At 44.6% G+C, this 24,418-nt stretch overlaps 1 long non-coding RNA gene across 1 annotated transcript; it reads right to left on the bottom strand.

Moving 5' to 3' along the window:
* Positions 1 to 325: 325 nt before the first annotated feature.
* On the bottom strand, positions 326 to 16,657 carry LOC128594471 (uncharacterized). The gene is made up of 6 exons (XR_008382566.1): positions 12,672 to 16,657; positions 12,270 to 12,421; positions 6,013 to 6,149; positions 1,051 to 1,124; positions 772 to 892; positions 326 to 378 (listed from the first exon to the last, which is right to left on the bottom strand). It is a non-coding gene; the product is annotated as an uncharacterized LOC128594471 (long non-coding RNA).
* Between the last annotated feature and the right edge of the window lie 7,761 nt (positions 16,658 to 24,418).

The raw sequence follows: 24,418 nt of genomic DNA, 5'->3' as shown, positions 1-24,418 counted from the left end.
AGCAGACGCCTCTTCTTTTTCTCGCTCCCTCTTTCTTCCCATCCTTTATTCCAGGTGCCAATGATGGGAACTGGCAAGGGAACGAAGACAAAAGATGAGATTAGGAAAGAAATGAGCCTTTACAGGGGATGTGGAGGAGGCTGCCTAAGCATAGAGCCCGGGGAGGCAGCACCCTGCACCATTGCTTGGGGTCTTGGTAAAGGGTGGGCGGGGCACTTCAGGGAACAAACCCGGAGTTACCATGGGGGGCCATGAGGACTTGGTGCAGGGTTGTGGAAGACAAAGAGACTAGAAGAAATGACAGCGTTTGACATAAAAGTCTTGCCTGAAATATGTCAGAGGGGAGCAGCTCTTCCGCATTCCAAACTTCTTTTAATCCTAGGATGAGAAAAGCCTCTTTAAGATCTCCAGCCCCTACCTTTCCCCTTTGTAGTCAGGAATCTGCCCCTATTCCTGGACATTCATGCCCAGCCTGCCAGGAAACAGGACCTGCTCATCACTTCAGGGATTCCCGACTTCTTGTCATTGCTCAGGAGAAGAGAAGAACATAAAGGTACATTTTGATATTGAATAAATGCATGGAAGCAGCTTCTCTGACCTTACCTTATTTAACACAGGAGACAGGTGGTTACTTAAAAAGAGATAAGACCAGTATAGGAACAAATGAACCTCGGAATTCTATTGTTACCAGGAGAAGATCATTGAAGGCAGTTATTTCTAAAATAACACTGTGACAGCTTTGAAAATCAAAGATAAAGTAGGAGGACTTACTGAGACTTCATGACAAGGATTGTAACATCTAGGTATATCCCTCTTTGTGAAGGTCTTTAGGAGGCCACATCTGAAGTATCCTCAAATATTTATTTCTTGCACTTTGTATACCCAGGTTTTCCTGCGAGAAGAAAACCAGGCCTTTCACCAACAATATTTTGCCAGGGGCAAAAATCTCCACCGGCAGTGGAGATTTGGGATAAACAACTTCATGTGTGTCATTTAGAAAGTCACTGTCACATCTGGAAGCAGAAGACTCTATAGTCCTAGTGTCCTCACCTGGTGCCTGGGAGGTAAGCAGTGCACGGTGAGCCCACCTGCAGCCTGGGTAGAGCCAGGAAATCCAGCCTCACCTAGGATAAACACAAGGGTCAGACTGCTGGTCCACGGCCCGACCTGGAGCTTCAGGGGACCATGTGTTAGTACGGTGGTCTCCTGGGGCACGCCAGCCCTCCTTAGATCCCATGGCACCCTTTCATTCTTTAAATAATATGGTGTCTCTTTTTATGAGGAAATCTGAAGTTATTTACCACTGCTATCTTTTTTGAAAGATTTTTAAATGGCTTTTATTACCGTTTACTGGCAGAGAAATTGAGAATTCTTTTTAAAATATGGAGAAGAAAACAGAAGAAAAGCAACTTTAGTCCCACACAGCTCTTCAAAGGTAACTATCACTAACATTTTGTCTATATTCATCCAGTTTTGTTCTTTGCAATATGTACATTTTTAAAGAAAAGTTATTTACTACTGTTTATTGATAATCCCTCCCAAAATGATGTTACTTTTTGGAGGGTATCACACATTCAATATGTAAGTATGATCTTACAGCAGTGATTCTCAAACGTCAATGCACATTATCCTCACCCAGGCAGTTTTTAAAAATACTGATGCCTAGAATCTGACCCCAGAGTTCTTTTTTTTTTTTTAATTGGTCTGAGTATGTTCTGAGAAATCTTTGTATTTAAAAATCTCCTCAGATAATTACATTGTGCAACCCAGGATGAAAACCTGCTCCTGGGTCTTCCTGTTAATGCCCTTTTATAGGTAAGCACCAGCTACCTGGGCCAACCTCAGTCCTCCTGTGCTGCATAAAAGTAACTGGAGAAGGTCTTTACTCAAGTTCTCCTGCAGCCCTAAAACCCTGCCTGCACCCAGCTCTGTTCATCAGCATTCGACTTCTACCTCCCACAGCTCAGAGACCCTTGACAGCAGTAAGCTCCGGGGGGCTTGGCTGCTTTCTACAAGGTAGATAGGTAGGGTCAAGGGCAGAGCTAGCAATTTTAAGAATTAAAATGAGGGCTGTCACCATCTCGGCCTCACATACATTCCCATAATCCCCAGGAGTCAAGTAAAACCCATAGAAACTACATGTGGGTTCCAGCACTGAGGCATCTGAGAACCATCGAGCCAGTCTCCCCAGGTTTTGCCAGCTGCCTCTTCTTCCTGGAGTGGGTAAAAGGAGATCCAGATTGCTTTGAAACTGCTCTAAAGGGTAGGTTATGGCAAGGCTCATCTGCCACATGTACTCAGAAACTGCTAGTCCTGATAGCAAAGAGCATTGAAGTCTCCTGGCAGTCTCTTTTTGTTTTGTTTTCTTATTTTCACATATACATGTGTTCATTAGGCTTGCACTTTTTGCCTTCACAAAATTAAAATTAAAAGTCTTTTTCCGTGTTTGTTTGTTTTAAACAAGATGGAGATTTCTTTAATGCCTGCTCTTACCTTTCCTGTTTATGGAACGTGTGGATGCCTTCAAAAGACCCACACATTGTCACATCATCACTTTGATATGTGTGGCTTAAAAATATGCTTTGCAATTTTTTTATACCTATCCATATATCCTGCAAACGCTTATGTACAGGTACGAACAACGTAACTAGGACATAGTTGAAGAGGAGTCCGGTTTGCCTGTCATAGTTTATACTGGATTTAATTCCAGCTCTGATGCTCTGTGATTCCAAATGCAAGGAATAAGACACGGTGGGGGAGCTTCTCAGCCCACTGGGCCTAGCTATGCTTTCCCACAGCAGTGCGGGTCAGCTGATGGAGAGGATCTTATACAAAGCCTTTTGGCTTAAATAACATAATATCAAAGCGTTGACCAGGAGATACAAAGGATGTAAAAACTGAAACCTTTGGAAGACTTGGCATTGTTGGTGGGAAGGTAAAATGGTGCAGTTGCTGTGGAAACAGTATGGCGCTTCCACAAAAATGAAACACAGAATTACCACGTGGTCCTGCATTTCCATTACTAGGCATACACCCAGCAGCACTGAAAGCAGGGACTCAAACAGAGGTTTGTACACTCATGTTCACGGCAGCACTAATCACAATAGCTGGAGGGTGGAAACGGCCCAGGCATCTGGTAATGGATGAATTTACAGCATGCTTTATGCATACAATGGAATATTATTCAGTCTTAAAAAGGAAGGAAATTCTAACATGCTGCAATATGAATGAACCTGGAGGGCATTATGCTAAGTGAAATAAGCCAGATGCAAAAGGGGAAATGACTGTGGGATTCCACTCATATGAAGTACCCAGAATAGACAAATTCATAGCCACAGAAAGTAGAATGGGGGCTGCCCAAAGCCAAGGGAGGGGAGCAGAATGGGAAATTATTGGTTAATTGGTACAGAGTTTTAGTTTTGCAAGATGAAAAAGTTCTGAACGCAGATAGCGGTGGCTCTTGTTCAAATAATGTAAGTGTATTTAATGCCACCAAACTGTGCGTTTAAAAGTGGTTAAGATGGCAAATTTATGATATGTGTATATATATGTGTGTGTATGTATGTATATGTTTTTTTTTTTTTTTTGCAGTTTTTGGCCGGGGCTGGGTTTGAATCCGCCACCTCTGGCATATGGGGCCAGTGCCCTACTCCTTTGAGCCACAGGTGCTGCCCTATGATATGTATATTTTGCCACAGTTAGAAAAACTGAAAATGTAACACTTTGCTTTTACGTATCCTACACATAAAAACAACACAGAATCTCCTCAGTCCCGCTGGGAGTCACTTTTATATAATGCAGATCAGGTGCTCCGAGAGTCCTGAGACAGGCATGGCAGCAGGGGTGGAGGTGGGCGCCTGCGGGTTAAGCCTTGCAGAGGAGGCTGGTTTCAGAAGCAAGAGAAACCTGGGACTCAGCCATACCAGAAAGAATTTGATTTTCTGGCATGGCGCCTGTAGCACAGTGGTTACAGCACCAGCCACATGCACCGAGGCTGGGGGGTTCGAGTCCGGCCCAGGCTAACTAACCAACAATGATAACGGCAACAACAACAACAACAAAAGCTGGGCATTGTGGCGGGCGCCTGTAGACCCACTATTTGGGAGGCTGAGGCAAGAGAATTGCTTAAGCCCAAGAGTTTGAGGTTGCTGTGAGCTGTGATGCCACAGCACTCTACGGAGGGTGACATAGTAAGACTTTGTCTCAGAAAAAAAAAAAAAAGAATTTGATTTTCTTCATGATGAGTAAGGGGGATGAGTATTAGACAAACTAGTTTCTCTTCCTTAGTTTTTTCCACTTTACTATCCATTGGAGACACACTCCTTCCCCCCACTCCACCCAAGGGAACCCAGATGCACAAAAGGCTAATGACAAAGAGGTTGCCTGCGGTTCCAGAAATGAACCTGTGTGGTGAGAAGGGGAGCAGAGAGTCAAAGGAGCCACCACTGTGATTTGTATTTTAAAATAATTTCAAACTTACAGAAACATTGTAAGAATAGTGCAAAGAATTCCATATACCTTTTTATCTCCATTCTCCCAATTGTTATCTTACCACACTTGCTTTATCATTTTTCTCTTTTCAAGTATCTATATCGTACACACACACACACACAGTTTTTACCTCTAACCACATATTTCCTAAAGGCAAAGAAGAGACTTTTCTATAACCACGGTACAACTATCCAAATCAAGATATTAACAGCAATGAGAATGTACTTACCAATAATCAATATACTTAGAAAGGATTGAGATGGTAAATTTTATGTTATGCATTTTAATTGCAATAAAATGTAAATAAATTTTAAAAACATTAACATTAATACAGCACTATCCTCTAATTCACCGACCCTTTTCAAATCTCACCTATTTACCCCAACAAATTTCTTTAAAGTGTGAGAGGTAAAGGAAAACTTCCCTTTGCCCCAAAAGGTTCACTGAAGGATTAACTCACAATAAGGCAGATTAACAAGAGAAAGAGATTACAAATTTATTTACCAAGCAAATGGGGAGAATCACAGAGTGATTACCAGGATCCTAATGGGATTTATATACCTTCATTTTAGAGTGGAGGGGGAGATAAGGAATATAGGTAAATCTGTTGAGAGAGACTATATAATTACTAGGGAGGATGAATAGATGTAGGAAGGCTGTTCCAGGGAAACAGATTGACTTGTAAATGATTCTCTTTGGAAATTAAATTAACCTGAGAGACAGGTACTATCTTTAAAGTGAGTTGAACCAGGTCTGGTTGCATTCTTGATCTTCTTTCCAGCAATATATTGAGATAATTGGGAGGGGAAAGGAAAAGACAATTGTTCTTGTAGATGCGTCTGGTTTTTAGGAAGATAAAGGGAAAACCCTTCCAGTGCCTGCTGATTTCTACAGGTCTTTAATTCAAAATACAACTTCTTATACCAAGGAGTCATATTCTGGGGTGAAATTTCCTAAGCTTCTTCAGCGGCAGCATGGATACATACACACACACACATATACACACTTATATATAAGACATACACAATCTGTTACTACACTGTACATCACTATGTATAAACGGTGGTCCTGGATGCAGTCAAAGACCACCTGTAATTTCGCTAAGACCTTTACATTCCACATTTACTAAGATTCACATATACCCTTGTAAGATGCACCACAGGTATAAAAAAATAACTAAGAAAATGCCAGGAAGGCTATGTTAACTAGTGTGATGAAAACGTGTCAAACAGTCTATGAACCAAGTGTATGGTGCCCCATGATCATACTAATGTACACACCTATGATTTAATACAAAAAAAAAAAAAAAAGACCACCTGTCACACCTGTCTCCTTCCCTTCTCTTGGGAAGAGTTGCTCAGTCTTGCCTTGTCCTTTACAGCCTCAACACTGCTGAAGAGGACAGCCAGTAAAGTGTCTCCCAGTTTGGGTTTATCTAGCTCTATCTTGTGCTTAGACGAAGGTTATGCGTGTGGGCAGGAATCCCACCAAAATGGCACAGTGTCCTTCTTAGCAGCTCACCTTGGAAGATGCATGCGGCCGCTGTGTCTTGATGCTGCTTCTAATGCTGGTCACTTAGCTGATGGCATCCTCCCAACTTCTCCACTGCAAAGTTCCTGTTTGCTCTCATAATTGTTGAGTATTCTGTAGTGAAATACCTTGAGAATAGGTGAATACTTTGTTCTTTATCAAGCTCACTCACTGGCTTCAGCACCACTCATGATTCTTGCCTGAATCAACGATCACTATTTTGGTTGCCAAATGGAAATTAACAGTTGGCATTTGCATCACTTGTTTTCAAGATTTCAGCATTTCCGAAGAGAACAGCCAGTAAAGTGTTCCACAGTTTGAGTTTATCTGGCATTGTCTTATGATGAGACTGAGGTTATGCATTTGGCAGGAATCCCACCAAAATGGATTCTTATTTTATTAAATGGGTTATAGTCTGTTATTGTCATTTATTTTGATTTGGCAAAGCTCCTGGACCCTTTCTACATGTCTCCATCATTCTTGGACACATCCACACCTGCTGGTAGAAGATGTTCCAGGCTCCCTTTGGACTTACTCTCCCCCAGCCTGGAATCAGACATTTCTCCAAGAAGTCTTGGATCCTTTTGGCAGAGAATGCTATTTAGAAACTGATCTCTGGATGCAAGATGGACTCACTGGGATTGTGTCTGAGTTCACCTAGGTCTAGGGAGTACGTGTACATATCACTCCTCCACACATGGGTGCAAGCGTGTTCATGTCCATCTCAGTTATACAAATCAAAACCCTCAAATTCACCGAGAAACCTCTGACGCAACCCAGTAGTACAGCGTTTTATTCTAGCCTATTTTTCCATGCTTACAGCTATCTTCTTCAGCAGTAGGAAGCCTGACTCCCATGATTCTCAGCATATTTACCAATTTTATCAATTCTCTGCATATAACCAGTCTCCCCATTGGTCATCCTCTCTGTCCTCCCTGTATCAGCCTCCTCCTTGACCTAGACCAGCAGATCTCCTCTGGGGTCTCTTCTCAGCCCCAGGCCCAGCCTGGCCTGCTGGCTGCCTCTGGAGCCTCCTCATTGGACCTAATCCTGCCAGCCTCTTTTAGGCCCCACACGGCCTACTTCCTTGGCCTCCTCTATTACATATTTTTTTAAACAAATTAAAGTGAAAAAATAAAGGGAAGGTGAGGGTAAAATTTTAATCTGAATATGATTACAGTTGACTCTTAACACAGTTTGAACTGCACAGGTGCACTCATATACAGATGTTTTCTGCCTTTGCCACCCCTGGGATGAGACCAACCCATCCCTGTCTGTCCTCCTGTACAGTCTTTTCTCTACTTTATTTTATTATAATAATATCAAATATAATGCATATAACCTACAAAACATGTCTTAATAGACTGTTTATCTCATCGATAAGGCTTCTGATTAGCAGCAGCCTATTAGGAGTTAAGTTTTGGGAGAGTCATAAGTCATCTGTGAATTTTCAATTGTGAGGGGAATGGCCCCCGTAACCCCTGCCTTGATCAAGGGTCAACTTTTCTATGCTTCTGGAATATTTTTCTCTGTAATTTGTGACGCTCAAAAGTATGTAGGAAAAAAAAGAGTTATCTCTACATCTGGAGGGGAAGAGCATTGGAGTGGGGTAGATAGAATGGGAAAGTGCTCTCCAAGGGACTGTGAGGCATCCCCCACCTCCAACTGAGAACCACTTCTCTGGAAACAATTACTGCTTTTCCATGGTTTCTCGTCTACCACTGAAACTAAAATGTAAAATCTGTACTTTCTGAATTCTTTGACAAGAAAAAATTCCTTGGACCTTAAATGCATATATGAAATGTATAGACTAGGTTATGCTACAGTAATAAATAAAGCCCACAAGTCTCATTTCTCATCATTATGGTTCACTCTTTTTTCACATCACGCTTGAATGTAGGTTGAACAGCTGTCCTTCTGTGGCCATGCTATAAGAAGCATATGGCCTCCAAAGTCAGGGGATTAGAGCTTGAAGGTGGCTCACCAGCTTTCAGTATCTCTACCTGGAAATGTCATATGATACTTTTGTTCTTATTTCATGGGTCTAGAAAAACTACAAAAGTGGCTGGAAAAGGGAGAGAGACACCCAGACATTTAGCAAGCACCCATGATCTCTCCAGACTCAACTATTTCCTACTTACAAATATGTCAGAAGGAAGGGGCATGAAATTGAGTAGATGCGTTATAGCAATAACTAAAACACTCTACCTTAATTAAAGAGAAGTTGTAAACATTAGCTTCCATTAGAAATTTAGTAGACTTTTGTTGCAATTTTTAAACTTAAAAACTTTTATTTTTAAAAAATTTGGACATATTACACAAAACATTTTCTCTCACCACCATCTGCTGCTATGTTGATACACTTAAGTTCACCACATCCATACAGTGGACTTTCTCTCAAGAATCTAGTGTTTGTGGCAAGTATGGCTGTTGAAATCTCTGCCTTCTTCCAAGCAAATTTTCTTCTCTACAGACATTCAGAGTTGTGTGATATCTGTTTCTAAGACTCTGTGTGCTTTTTGTCAAGAGTGCTGGGTCTTAATGACAACTTTTGAGAGACCTTGCCTTTTAAAGTAGACATAGAATGGATCTAATTTTAGTGGAATTTAAAATGACTTGAAAAGCAAATGTGGGGATTCAGCTAGAAATTGTCATGAGGTCACTCTTACAGAAATCAACAAGCAGATCAAGCCCAAATGTGCTTTCTGATAAGAAGAGTTCTGAGTTACAAACCGCTTTCCTCCCTGGTGTGTGACCTCTCTATGCACCATTCTCTGAAGGCCTGAGTCACCGCCTGGGCAACTGTCAGAGAACTCCATGTAGACACAGGGAACAGATAATACACTTTTATAAGTCAGTGAATCAATGTCAATGGTAGCTGAGGGCATGTCAGGGCTGTAGGAACAGTATAAAATTATATAGGGTGTGAACCAGGCACAAAACAATAGAGAGGCCGTGTGTTTTCCTATTGGTGATTAATATGAAAAATGCAGGCTTTATTTATCCTGGAGACAGGCCAGCTCGTGGGCAGTATGTGGGTGTGTGAGGCTCTTAGTAGTGGAAACCAGCATGGAGAGCAAGTGTGTAGGAATGACCTCCTTCCTTTGACCAAGTAAGGCAGCCTGCCTGTAAGAAAGTCAGCGCATTGTGCATCTCTGTTTTACTTCCTTCTGTCAGGGAGATCACAAGTGTGGAGAAAGAATGGCTGGCCTGGATTGATTGTTACTTCCATGGCCTCCAACCTCCATGAGCAAAAGTTCTCATACTTAGAGAGCCAAAGGCAGAGGAAGATTCAGCACAAACTGTGTGGTGAACCCCACAGATGAACAACAGAGGCCCCATCCTCGGAGCCAATGTCTGCATTGTTACAATGTACTTGTATACCCACTGCCTCAAAAGTTCCTCTCCATGGCTTTGTAAGGGGTAGACGTCCAGAGGTATCTTTACCCCCTACCAGATAAAGAAATACACAAGAAATAAAGGGATTAGGGATTGGGCCATTGTAAAACCAGGACTTGTAGCCAGGTCTTCACACTCCAAAGCCATTGCACCGCGGGAGGTCTCTATGCTCAGGTTTTCTTGCTTTACAACACATAACACAACATGGAAAGCTTCTATGCATGTAGGGAGGGTAGGGAGGGAAGATAGGGAAGCTGGCTGGAAGCTAGCTGGAAGGTCAGCGGGAACTGGAGGGAGTCCATAACAGATGTGAGATGACCATGTCCACTCAGCTCCTGAAGGTTTGTGCCCTGTGCAAGGCAGGGTCAGTGTTATGGCTCTTTTAGCTTTCAGGAAAAGCCAGAAGCCCAAAATTTCAAAGCCATCTATTTGCAAGTGTTTGTGTTGGCAACTAATTTTGTTTGTTCTTTAAATCACATACCCATGAACTGAACTTGGTTCACAAGGTACAACCCTTGCCTTGCAGTGTCTTCTATGAGCACAGCGTCAGACCAAGGATGGCAAAAACAGGGACAGGGACCCCAGAGGACATTAAAAGTCACGGACCTAGCCTTTGGAAAGGAGAGGTCTGGAATAAAGTTGAAACAAGGGAAAGGATCAAAAGGGGAGTAACTTCTCCCTCGTCTTGTTCCTGCAAAAGAAAAACCCAAAGGAAGACCCGTCTTAAGAAGAGCCCGCTCCTCAGCTCAGCTAATTTAAACAAGTTGCTAAAGATAAAGGGAGATAAACTGAGAAGAAATTGTTGGGTATGACTGTGTAAATAGCCTTAAGAATGTTATACATTGAGGATGTCAATAAAAACAAAGCAAAACCAAGAGAAGGTGGAGAGGCAGTGCAATAACCATAAAAATCCCAAGCATCTGATCAACCCACATACACATGGAGCAAGGTTCTGTGTCCTAGATGTGGATTAAACCATGTACCCCTCATAATCCTATGAGGAATTCACCAGGATTATGCCCATATTAGAGAAGAGAAAACAGAGTCACCAGGTGGGGTTAAGTAACTTGCCCAAGGTCATCCCTCTAGGGTGGCACTCTCTTAAGTCTGACTCAAAACTCATGCTTTAAGCTACTTTACTATCATACACCCTAATCTCAGGGAATAGAAAGTTCCCCAGACAGGGAGGCCAGGCCTTCAGGGGAGAGAAGAGATTCCTTCTCTGGAATTTCAGCGTTCCCAGAGGGACTTTTGTCTAGGTATCATTTTCTAATCTAATCGGGGTAAACAGAGACTGAAGCAGATAATCCTTATCCACAGGGATATGGGTTACATCCCTCATCAGTTCCCTGGTGAGCATTTTCAGAGGACTTTGCTAAATCAACAAGTACAAATCATGTCTCTTCATCCCAAGGAAATTGGAGAGATAAGATTCCCATCATAAAAACAAGAGCAAATAACAGAATCACCACTTCCAGGCCCACCCCAAATGGATGACGAGGCAGAGGTAGAAGATCACACATGGGACACCAGCCCTGGTTTTATGCAAGGACAGTTTAGGGACAAATCAATCCATTGTGCTCCTCAAAGAACTAGCAAAATGCTGGAGATGCATTTCAGATGAGCACCGTGCTTTCCACCCTCATCTGGGAGGGAACACAGGCATGCTGGCAACAGAAGCAGAGGCACCGGCCTACTCCTGTGCTGCTCTGAGACATGACCTCTGGCTCGTACCAAGCTCCTGAGCTATCTGTGTGGCTGGTGATGCGACAGGTGTCAGGTGCTCTGTTCTCTCCCCCTGTATCGTGGACTCATTTCAGATGGAATAGATTAAACTAGAGAGTAAGGGGGATTTTTTTGAAGGAAACATGACTACTATTCCACAAAGATACTTTTCCAAGTTTCATAATCATAAATTAAGAGGAAAACATGTATGAAGCTTGCCTGATGTGTCACAGCCAGGCAGTTAGCCGGAAAAGGTAACAACCCTGGGCATGCCATCACCATGCTCTACAGCAACTCTGTAGCTGTTAAATGATAATTTACAATGATTTATCTAGTTTCATGTACACAACTGCCCTCTGCATTCTAATTGCACGCTAGCCTTGTTATCTTCAAACGCACTGGGTGGAGAACAGCACAATGACAGAACTTAAAGCAACAGGTTAAAGAAGGAAGTTTCCCCTGCTGGTAAAGAAGAAAGTGGGGCAGCTCATGAGTCTTGTCCAGGTGGATCCTGAAGACTGATCAATGGTGGACAAGACGGCCCATCTCTCAGAGCTTCTGCTTCCCAAATGCGAACTCAGTGAGAATAATGACACACTTTTCATACTACTGTTGGGATGATTGTCGAGGAGGAAGGGTGTGAGAGTTCTTTGATGTTTTGAAGTGCCATAAAAAGGGAAAATATTAGAAGGACATCAGCTAGAACTCAGAATTTGCCACTCACATTCATAATTTACATAAGCAATAAGCAGTTTTCCCTATTGTTGACTGGAATATTCTAAGATGCTGGCGTTTATTGACTGGAGGCCTGGAAGAGGAGCCCCGGGTTCCTGGGTTTCCACCCAGTGAGCACCTCTGCCTCCGTGTAAGGAAAAGTCACACTCATGCGCGCGCACACACACACACACACCAGACACTGACCAGCAGCCACCACCAGCCTGACGTAGCTGACCCCGGGAGCACGCCCTCCCGGAGGAGGTGTGAGACTGCTCAAGTGATGTTGGCATCAGGCATGAAGAACCTTCTTTGTCAAAGCCAACAGTAAGAAGTGCACAGTGGCCAAGTTTCCATTTATGACAATAGGAACAGACACATGTGGGTTTCTGGAAATTGAAGATGCTTACTAAGTAGCCAACTTTGGAGATAGATCAACACTAGCCACTGTGTGAGAGGAGTCTGGTGAGTGGTGTGTGCGTGTGTGGGACGGCTTATCAAGCTGTCAGCATGTCAGTGAGCAGGCGTCCTTCTTCCGTCAGGGTTCACTAAATGGTGAAAGCTGAATGAGTCGTGGGGAAAAGATAATAGAAGGTGAAACCAATGCAAGCAAACAAAGGTTGACTCGCTGATGAAAATTGTCTCTAAAGATAACATTCTTGAAAAAATAAATCACTTGAGTTGATAGTGAAATCATCAGGAACATGGAGTAGCCTTTTTTGGACATGATAATGATTTCCTAAATTCTTTTGCTTTTCTTTCTTTCTTTCTTTTTTTTAATTTTAGGGATACAATTTTGAAAATTGACTTACCAGGCACTGAGAAGTCACTAGTCATCCAATCCATCCATTCTTTGTTCAGGTCAAGGTTCTCCTTATAGGAGATTATTTTTCTTCTCTGTTCAAAAAAGGTCTACTCAATTCCACAGCTCAGACTTACACAGAAGTTGGTGGTGTCCTGTGTTACTGCCTAGGCACAGCTTGTAGCCCTGTTTGTCATCCTAAAGTCAGAAACTCACTTGAGTTAGCATGATGAAAGGGGATATATTTTGAGGCTATACTTACACTAGAACAGACTTGAGGAACTGTAGCAGGCAGCTCTCCTCTCCCGCTCCCTCCAAGGGCCCTCCAGGCCATACTCGCAGGCTCTTGCTCTCTCTCCCTTTCCCTCACACCTCCTGCCCATGTGCCCAGCAAATGCCTCCTTGTCACACAAGGCCCTATCTTCTTCCTGCTTGGCCTAGGCACAGAATCTCTTCAAAGATGAAGGAAGAGGTTTCTATGAAGGTTCTCTTCAAAGTTTTAGTGCACTTTCCCACTCCCAGCAGATTAACTAAATTAGGTTAATTTCTAAAGATTTATTTAGCCCTCTGCAGGGAATTTTTAAGATGCTATACCTGACATTTTAAAGATGTAAAGATGAAATTTTTTCTCTTCCATTTGGCCGATGTTCTCAGAGAGTAATACGGTAACTCACCCAGAAGGGATCATATCCCCTAAAAGATCAAGAGAATCTGAAACTCCCCAGATAATCGACCAACTCAGTCAGTCACCACGGTAAGTACTGACTGGTGTATCTGCAGGAGGCCCGTCTCCAGCAATTAAACTAGACACAGATGTTGCAAGCTGCATAACCCCTGTGCTGAGATGGCAGCTGTCCTCCTACATTTCCCATTTCTTGGAAGTTAAACTGCCCACCTCCCACCCAGGATTGGGCCCCTCAATCACAGTGAGCAGAGACCTCAGCCACTTCGTTTCCCTCCTGTGACTGCTTCCAATACCTGCTTCAATCTGAACGGGCTTTGAAATACCCATCTCCTCCCAAGTTTTGAGTGAACTCATCTAAGTCCTCTCTACGTGATACTTCACATTTTCAAGAGTCCTACAGGAGGGGGGCTTGTTATTTATTCTGTTTATGTTTCCCCGATGTGGGGTAGCTGTGCCTTCCAGGGCTCTGCGTATAAATCCTGAGTGTGATAAGTTGGGCGTTGGCAGGTGTTTGCAGGACTTGTCTTCCCGTGTTTTATGGCCGTCTGCTGCAATTTCCGAGCACAGCTTGTGTGTGAACTTCTTCGGTTCAGCCCCCCCTTACCTCCTCAGGTCTGTCCTTGCCGTCATGTGGTCACAACTCCCACACAGCCAACACGACCAGAAAAAAATAGTCATTGAACCCTCGCCCCACCCTCAATGCCTGCGTTTGTCCCTCAGATGCTTGTAGCCCCATGACTGTGCTCAGAGGGACCAATCAGGACAGCCCTGGCTTAGCGCTGGATGTCTTTCCTCCTATGAATGTCCTCAGTCCTGAGCACACTGAGATAGTTGCCCCCCACACACATTGCTACTTCCTCGTAAAACAAAACACTCCAAACACCACCAGGCCCAGGAAGATGGGGGCAGCAGTTCCTGAACCCCTGGCTAGGAAGGGGACAAGAGCCAGAAAGAACACCAGGAACCGAACAGTCCTAATTCACAAGGACTTTCCAGACACTAACTCAGTGCCTTCAGAGGGTTTAAGAAATTTTCTTCCTGCAACATATTCATTTCCTGCTCTGATAAAGGCAAAGGAGCCCCAAACCCAACAATATTTGCTTAAGATTTAATGTGCACACTCAGAGCCATTGACGCCAGCCTGCAGAGTGTACCCCAGTGAGCTGGTAACAAGGGCTGAGGCCCCCACCTGCCTCCATGGACCCTGCAAACCCGCAAGCAGCTGAGACACACACAGGTAAGTAAAAGGCTTGCGGGGCCAGCAGGGGAGCCACGCTAATGCACTGGAGACAGTATCGCAGGATTCAGAAGATGTGAGCCAAGCTCACTTTCCCAGGCAGGACAAAGTGGTGTCTGAGCTGAGCCTGGAAAGGTAAAGATGTTGATGAGCTCACAAAGATGAAAGAGCAGCAGATGTGCACGTTCGAGAAGGGTGTGGCCGGGTACATGGCAGGCCCCCAGCAATTGCTGTTACTGCACAGGGAAGTAACAGCAGATTAGCAAAATGCCAGGTTGTTTGCCAGAACTTTCAGTTTCAGCTGCTCCAGCCAGGAAAAGGAGAAGGCACATGAACACCCCTTCCCCCACAGCTGGAGTGGCCACTCAGCAGTCACCCGCAGGCTGGACACTCTGGGCACCCTTCTCCTCATGTGTTTCTTTCTGCCCAGAGCTTTCTCGTCTTTGGTGAGGAAGACACTGCTATTCTCTTGGCAGAAGAATGTTGGGGAGTCACCCTGGGCCATGTGGCAATAGGGGTTGCAACACAGCCATCTGTTCTAAACACTAAAAACCCTGCAGATAGGCCTGGCATCCAATTACTAGCATGACTAGGGAAGGCAGTTAACACCAACGTGGCCCTCATTAAATTAAATCCACAACTGCCACATGACAGGGCATTGCCCAAGAGTAACCAAAGCTCTCAACAGCCAAAGGAGGATGGCCGGGGAGGGCCGTGGGGCTGGAAAGCAGCCCAGGGATAGGTTACCACTGTGATTTTCCCTGCCGGGTTCATTATTTAAAATGACCCTGAGAGCCAACACATACCTCCCAGACACTACTCAGGCAGATGGGCCTACCGTGGTGGCTTGGAAATTCCCAGCCCAGGAGGTCTTGGCCTCACCAGGCTGCAGAGCAGAGGATGGGGAAGTTCAGAAAATATTGTAACTAAGAGGAATCGCAAATGTCACGTAGGGTAGTGGCTCCCAAATTTAATAATTGGGAGACATCTGATCAAGTCTCAGAATTATTAAAAGAGACCTCCAGACCCCTGGTGTCTCAAGAAAGGACATCTATAGGGAACCCCCAATGTGGTCTAATCTCGAGGCAATCTATGTCCATAAAGGTAATTTGTGGGAAATTTGCACCAGAACCTAGGCACCCTCATTTCTACTCTTTCCTCTCACCCCAGTTGTTTGCTTTCCCCACCCCATCACACACAGAGACACACCAATTTCCCCCACAGGGAGTTAAAATGGAAAATCAACCCAGGATGGTTGAGTATAGGGAACTTGGACCTGATGATGAGACCCCCTATTTACCCACGGTGAGGCAGTGGCTTTCATGTGGGGTAATTTCTCTCTACCTGGAGATCAATGGCCATGTTGCCCTGCGGTAGGTGTGATGGAGCCTCATCTGTGCCACACTGGGAGACTATCCAGAGAGAGTTGAAGAAAACATGGCTGAGGGCAGAGCCCTGCCCTACCCCACCCCTTGGGAAGGAGAAGAAACTGTGAAGGGCAGTCAAAGAAAAACAAACTTCACCTTGAATGGAGGAATCCAATTCGAGGGAAAAGTAAGTGAAGCACAGAAGGTTTTCCCCAGGAAGCAGACAGCAGCGACCTGGCTTGGGGTCTCCCAAGACATCTGCCCGGCCAAGGTGGGATGTAGAAGGAGAATCCAGGCATCACACAGACTTGCCCTCTCACCCAACAGCTGTTTTTATCCACATTGAGACATCCATTCACATTAAAACATCATTTTGGTCCTGATGGGGAAAATAAGCTGTCAAAGCTGGCATGCAGCTGGGGTGCAGGGACAGGAGGTGCGGTGGGGCCCCACGCGCTTTCCTTTGCTCACCTGAAATCTTGTGGCAGTAACTTCTCACCTGCTTGTGGCATCTTGCACGTCCCCATCCCATCACTTGTGCTTAGGGTCCAGTCAGCAGTGTTTGCCTTGGGCGGTGCCTGGAAATCCTCTGAGGAGCTTCTGAAAGGAGTACCATCTGGACCTCAGATTCTGTGTCCAGCTGGGGCAGGACTGGCTGAAGGAATCTCTCAGACTTCCAATTTAATGTGCAGCCAGGCATGAGAAGCACTGAGAAGGATGGAGGCCTAGGGTGGAGGGGAGGGGGTTCTCCTGAAGACCCCCCAGAGGTTTCTAGTGTCTGCATCAGAGCACTGTCTCGGTAGCTTCTTCCAGTAATAATGACAATAACGGTAATAATAACTATCACCTCTACCACAGCTTCATTTGTTAAAGGCTTATGCATGCCAGATAATGAGCTAATTACTTTCCAGTTTTCCATTTACTCCTTGCACCTTGTAATGCAAAAGGCATAATCCTCGCACTCTTGGGGAGCAGAAGGGGGTGCAGAGCTCACTTCTGAGGGGCCATGCCAGCCTAACCCCTGCCAGGAGCTCCCCTTCACCACCTCCAGCTGGTATTTCAAAGCTTCTTCCCTCGGAGGGAATGTGAGAGAACCCAGATAAAGGAAATACCAGCCAACCAAGGTTTCTTGGGATTGAGACAAAAGCCTTTCAACAGAGTAATAGTGTGAATAATGGAATCCATAGGAAATGCAGTTCCATCTTGTCAACTGAATACTGTACTTGGCAGCTCCTGACGGTGCTCACATATGTTCGTAGAGAAGTCCTGCACATCGACTGAGGCTCACACCTGGCTGCTAGACACATGCCACCCACCCCTGCAGAGCAAGTCCTTCTCCAAAGCCCCCTCCAACCACGGGTGACAGCCATCCCCTTTCCCTACTCACTGTCCTCAAGCTTCTTTTCCTTCTTCTGGCCTCCCCTACACAACTGTCCCTCCCCTGATCTGTGCCAGCCCTAGCTTTCTGCACTGTGCCCTGGGTAGCATCTGCTATCTGTCTTCCCTGAGACCCAAGACTACTCCAGAGCTCTGCTGGACATATGTGAGACCATCTCAGCTAAACAGCTCAGTTACACAGCTGGGCTACTCCAGCCCTTCATCTTCGGCTCCCTTGGTCTATCACAGCCAGGATGGGGTCCTGTTCCTGACCATTTCCCCCACCCCAGCTCCTTTATTCATTGACACATTCATTCAGGATCTTCTGGTCTTCTCCAGCATTTATCTGAGGCCACCATCCCATCACCAAATTCTAAACATTTTCCTCTCCACCTGATTTTTGCTGGAAACGCGCTCACATACACTCATCTTGAAGCACTTTCTTCCACCAGATAACCTTCCAGCTTACACCATGCAGTCCATTAGCACCGCCTGCACTTGTCTAAGAAGCAGCTTCTGTCCCTGAGATGTCTGACTCAACACATCTGGGCTGGACCCAAGGCTCTTATAATGGATGTTCCAGATGATCGTGATGTGGTTGATTCAAGGACCACTCATGGAGAAACAATTGCCTTAAGCCACTGTCCAAAGGGTCTACCATCTTTCTCTAAAGCCAAATCCTTCCTTGAAGTCTATTCATCTCATCTCCCTCCCCTGCAGCCCTTGTGCCTCTGTTGCACTGCCAGTGGCAGGACAGTGGCAATGACAGCATACTTGCCAAATAGATGTCTGGTACTCAGCTCTCCCTCAGCACGGCATGGATGCTTACTCTCTCCTGTGCTCCTGGGACCTTGCAATTCCCCTATCGTGTGTGTGTGTGTGTGTGTGTGTGTGGTTAACACAAAACTTACCCTCTTGACTTTTTCAAGTGCAATTTGGTGGCCTAAAGTACATTCATACTGTATGCTCAATTCCTTTATCTTGAATTAAAATGGACTGTTCAAATGATCTTCCTATATCTCCACTTCTCACATGCAATAATTCTTTGTTTCATCTCTTCCTTTTCTAGCCTTTACATTCCTGCCCTTGTTCCCACCCTGGGCTTCCCATCCTGGTTCCCTCGATTTCATTCTCAGAACTCAGCATTCTAACTGGTAAGCATTCCAACCTTAGTCTCTAGAGCAGTGTTTTTCAACCTTTTTAAAAATCTCACGGCATACTTAAATTATGTTGACCAAAAACAAAGGAGTGAAAATAGAATATCCTTATTGTTCTTTAAACTTCTTTTGAAAATAATTTGATTAATGATCTTTAAAAATTTTTTAAGGCACCCTTAAGATCCTTTCACAGCACCCAAGTTGAGAATCACTTCTCTAGGGTGAGCTGGCTAAACTCCTCAGTCCAGCACCCAGCAGGCATCTTGGACTCCACTCTGCCAATCCCAACTCAGCACCTCCCGGCCGGCTCCCTGGCTGGAGTGATGGTGTCACCTGTCTTCAGTTACTCACTCTGGTGCCAAGCCTAGTACCAAATTCTCTTCCTAGTAGCTTGGCCCATGTTTCCATAGAATTCATTGAAAAATCAATGTTTATAGGGACATATTTATTAGGGACTTTCCATAGGCTGAGTATTTAGGACATTATGATGAACAAGGCTCTGTGTCTGGCTTAAGAGCTTAAGAGCTTGTAAGCTATTTGGGGAGTCACGTACCATCCATTGCCACCACGACCACAGGCAAGCATGCCCAAGTCATACCTACACCGTCAGACACTGGCAGCACTCCGTAGAGCAGCCAGTGTGGCTGAGCTTCCATACTTCCCTTGTCTGTTTCCTCCTTCTCTAATTGGGTTCCTGACAAATACCTACCAATTTTAACAGTAGTAGTAAGTTCTTTAAAAAGCAAATGTCATACCAATGAAATCCTATGGTTTCTGAGATTTTCTTCTCTGCTAATCTGGGACGTGGGAGACATGGGTGGGACATGGATGAAGCAAGATGGATCACATGCTGATCACAGCGGATGCTGGGGGTGGGCACCTGAGGCTCAGCATGATCTTCTTTCCATTTTATTCATGTTTTGGATTTTCCTTATAATTTTTTAAGCAATTATATATATATATGGACAGATGCACAAATGTGCATACAAAGATACAGGAATACGAACAGGAATTACAAAAACCATGTTGAGGGCATAGTTGGAGGGACAACAGGGAAAGGAGGAAGTGGCTGAAAATATCCCAAGAGAAGAAAATGGATGGTTGTGCAATACCCAGGCAGAGAACAAGAGGGTCTTTCTAATTCCTTCCCCTAACCACCAACCTAGTTTAGCCTTTATTTATTATCTGTTACCTAGACTGTTTCATTTATCTATCTAACTGGTCTCTCTACCTTAAGTTCCTTCCTTCATTTGTTCTCATTCACTCAATGAGTGTTTGTTAAGAGCCTATTAGGTGTCCATACTACACACTACTCACTGTTCTTGGCCCTGGGGACATACCATCTACAAAAAATAAAAATAAAATCTTCATCTTCAAGATAGACACATTCAGGTGGGGCACAGTGGCTCACACCTGTAATTGTAGCACTCTGGGAGGTCAAGGCAGGTGGATTGCCTGCGCTCAGTTGTTTGAGATCATCTTGAGCAAGAGTGAGACCCCCATCTCTAAAAATAGCCAGGTGTTGTGGCGGGAACCTGTATTCCCAGCTACTCAGGAGGCTAAGGCAAGAGGATCACTTGAGCCCAAGTATTTGAGGTTGCTATGAGCTATGATGCCACAGCACTCTACACAGGGTGACATTGTGAGACTTTGTCTCAAAAGAAAAAAAAAAAAGATACACACATTCCACAGGAAGCAGTAAATGGATGGATAAGTATTTTCACATCAGACTCCCATATGGGATGCTGTCAGTGGTGAAAGCTGTGTGTTATTATGTGTGACTTCTTATCCTCTCTAGACTAGAGGTGCCTTTTGGGTGGGCAAGTCCTTCTCCCTGCTGACTGCTTGAGGGCAATGCAATGAACTGAATGTTTGTTTCCCCTCAAAATTCGTATGTTGAAATCCTGACCCCAATGTGACAGCATTAGGAGATAGGGCATTTGGGTCATGAGGGTGGAGTCCCCATGAATGAGATTAGTGCCCTTATAAAAGGGATCTCAGAGAGCTCCCTCATCTTCATCCCTCTGTGAGGATACAACAAAAAGTCAGCAGCCTGCAACCTGCAACCAGAATCAACAGCACCAGCATGCTGATCTCAGGCTCCAGCTTCCAGAACTGTGAGGAATTCATTTCTGTTATTAATAAACCACCAAGTCTGTGGTGGTTTTGTTAGTGCGACCCAAAGAGACGAAGACAGGCAAACCCCAATGTTCTCAAACTGAGGAAGTGATGGGCTATGACAGTGTTCTCTGCCAGGTGGCTGAGGTGCTGAACCAAACTTCAGGCCTGGTTTCCAGAATAAAAATCTTTATAGTGCACAGCTGCTAGAAAGTAAAGATGTTGCTAGCACAAGTTAAGGAAATACACAGGGAGGTAGCCACTAACTCAACAGACATTCCTAATGCTGAGTCCACTTCCAGAACCAACGTAGAGATGGTTGTATGTGACTGGATTAGCAGAGGGCTGGCGACCCATAGCCACACTCTTATGGCTTGAAGTGTTTGTAGAGTAGGATGTCCAACCTGCCTGACACTGGGATTTTCCAGGACATAGGACTTTTAATGCTAAAACTGGGATGGTCTCAGGAAAACCAGCACAGATGGTCACCCTTATGTAGGGTGGTGCCCTTAGGGCTGATGCATTTTTCTTTGGTGGAACATTCTAGTCAAGAGCATGGTATATGCCACTGCTTAAACTTATGATACTAAAAGGTACATTATCATTAATCCATCAATGTCCTCCTGACCCCAATGTAAGAGGGATAAATAACAGACAAAGAACTCCAGGCTGTTTGTGGGATAATCATATTCCACTGAAGTCCACACTTCCCCTCCTACCAAGAGTCGGCAATAACATACACAACAGGGTCACATCTTCCCTGTTCATCTCAAATTCAGGTCATCTTAGTCAATTTATGTAAGATTTAAACAAACATATAAGCAGGAGGCCACTAAGTTGTCTGGGCTCTGACATGATGAAAGTCACTTATTAAATTGACATCTCATTTAATTTCAGCAACCGGGGTTTTAAAGTGAGAGCAGAAGAGTAAGTACCTTTTGGGGAGCCCAGGTCCCCAAAATTGCCTTCTGAAAATTACTTCCACAATGTCAGGTCAGGTTCCTCCATTCAGAGAGTCACAGCCTCAGGCTGAAGGGACAAGCAGTGGACACAGGTTCAAGATGCATCAATTAATATCTCCATGCCTGGAATGTGAAGTTTGGCCAAGGAATTTCTAGTCAGGTATGAACACCAAACTTACTCAATCTTGCCAAGGGATCAGCTAATAAATATTTACAAAGGGCTTTCTGTGTGTCTGACCCTCTTTGAGATGTGGGAATGTAGGAATGAGGTGCTTTTCCGGGGAATATGGGTGACTAAGCTAGAAAGGCTAGTTTGCAAAGCAATGCTGGGAAATGTACATGTCCCCACATTAAACTAGGGATGGGAGGCCTGGGACCAGAGGGAGCTCGGGTACCATTCCTGCTCCTACACCTGCCCTTGGTCCCCGAGGATCCCGTATAATTCTAGTAGTGCTTCCTTTTATTATGTTCTGGTGGGGTTTTATTCCTTAGAACCAAACAAACTCTGGCCAAAGCAAGCACCAAATTTGTTTTGGAAATATCCCACAGATGAGGAATTTGAATGTTGGTTATTTTATTTAAATCCACTTTTCTGTTCCCAAAGCCTGTTCAGAATGTTTCTTCTTTACTAATTTGCCCAAGATTACTATCTATTAGGAGGTAGTCTCCTGTTGTTCTCCTGTTAATACAGACGCTAGGAAGAGCAGTTTAGGCAGAACATGTGGAAAAGCTAGCATCATGTCTTCCTAGCCTCTTGGTCTCCTAAATATCCAAAATCTGATATAGCAAAGGTGATATGAATATGATGTGAACTCCCAACAAAACAAACAAGACAAAATACTTTGTCTACCAAAGCTAACAACACTGATTCAGGTAACTTTTGGGAGTTTAATTTTGAAATCATTCATATTCCTCATTCATCTCCAGTTCAGGTCATTTTAGGTAAGATTTCAAACATTTTTGTGTGTTTGGTTGATTCTCCATGGACATGATGAGTCTAGATTTTCCATTCTTCTTTAATAATTGAGAGTCTTGGAGGTTTGGTTTACCAAGAGCAGGCTTCATATTCTAGAAGTTTGTGAAGTAAAATCTAGGCTTAGACACAAATACAAAGAGGTTTCAATGAATAGTTCAGTCATGTAGGTGAACTAGAAAGACTCAGAGCTTCTGCTAGTCCCAGGATTCCAGCCTGGGGATCCCACCTGTGCTCTGAGAACTTCTAGGTAAATTGCACAACAGGATTCAGGGCAGAGGACAAGGAGGTGGGGCAGAGGCTGCCCAGGGCAGAGAGTGGTCCCCCACAGCTCCCCAGGAGGACACAGCCTCTTCTCTGCCCTGGCCTCTACACGCCTATAGGAAGCCTGGCTATTGAAAAACCCACATCAAGGAATTCAGAGAACATTATACCCTTATTTTTTTTAAACCAGGAGCCACTGGCACCTGTACCTCAGCGGCTAGGGTGCCAGCCACATACACCAGAGCTGACAGATTCAAACCCAGCTTGGAGTTGCCAAATGACAATGAGAACTACCACCAAAAAATAGCCAGCTGTTGTGTAGGGCACCTATAGTCCCAGTTACTTGGGAGGCTGAGGCAAGAGAATCACTTAAGCCCAAGAGTTTGAGGTTGCTGTGAGCTGTGCTGCCATGGCACTCTACCAAGGGTGACATAGTAAGACTCTGTCTCAAAAACAAAACAAAACAACAACAAAAAAAAAACTAGGAGCCACAAAACTGTGGGCCACAAACCAGTTGCTTTTGTAAATAAAGTTTTATTGGAAAACAGCCATGCCCCTGTGTTTCTGTACTGCCTGCAGCTGTGTCATGCTGCACAGCAGAGCTGTGACAGATACAACATGGTCCACAAAGCCCAAAATGTTTACTCTTGGGTCCCATATAGAAAAAGGTGGTCAGTCCCTGTTCTAGACATACATTGAATAACAAACAACAAAACAAACAAAACAAAACCCCACTTTTTGCAAAACTTCTAGTATTTTCTCCTTTGTGACTAAACCTAATTCAGACTCAAAGTTCACAGGTGTGGCAAGTTAGGTCATTCTACTTGGAGTATTAAGTGAAAATGCTATCACAAGCCATACCCTTGATCAACACTGACGGTTTCTTAGATAAGTTGTGAACTAGTTCTCAGGCCGCCCCAGGGATTTTGCATTTCTCTAGGGTGGGTACGGCTGTTGCTCAACTATGCCCCGGTTGCTGACTCAAGGTGGGATCTGTAGGCTGGAGGCTGACCCTGCTGGGACTACAGGTGCCTACCACAACGCCCAGCTAGGCACTGTCGTTTGAACAGTGTGTTGAAGGGAGAGCCCTTTGGGTCTTGGTGGTACACAGACGCAACTGTATAGGTGATCCCATTCAGTCTGAACAAGCAGTGGGAGACAGGAAAAGTTAGTGAGTATGGCAGTGGGTTCAGACGTCCTCATGGGAGAGGCAGCTACACCATCCCAGGGCAGAACAGAACAGGAACCATGACCTCTGTGCATAGCACCCAGCACAAGCAGACCAGGGACAGGCAAGGAACCTTGGTGGCTGTGTGCTGTTCTCCAGCCCTTGAGAAAGGAGCCTGGAAAAAAAGCATAACGCTCCAATTATGGAGTTTATCACCCACAGTCATCTAATTCTAATTAAACAAGGTGTGAAAGTATGTTGTTGTCTGTTAGGTGATAAGGGTGGAGTCATACTAGGCTTTATAATGTCCCAAGTAGCAGAATCCCTTTGTTGCACATGACAGTCCCAGTGTGTCCCACTATCCAGACACTGCTCTGACGACTGTAATCAGTTCTTCATCCCAATGAAGCAGGATATGGATTTTCCATGGATCTTGCTTCACATCCTCC

This window comes from Nycticebus coucang, chromosome 9 (genome assembly GCF_027406575.1).
Source record: "Nycticebus coucang isolate mNycCou1 chromosome 9, mNycCou1.pri, whole genome shotgun sequence".
Taxonomy (NCBI): Eukaryota; Metazoa; Chordata; class Mammalia; order Primates; family Lorisidae; genus Nycticebus; species Nycticebus coucang.
Note: the sequence above shows the minus strand (reverse complement) of the source record. Positions and strands in the feature narration are given on the sequence as shown.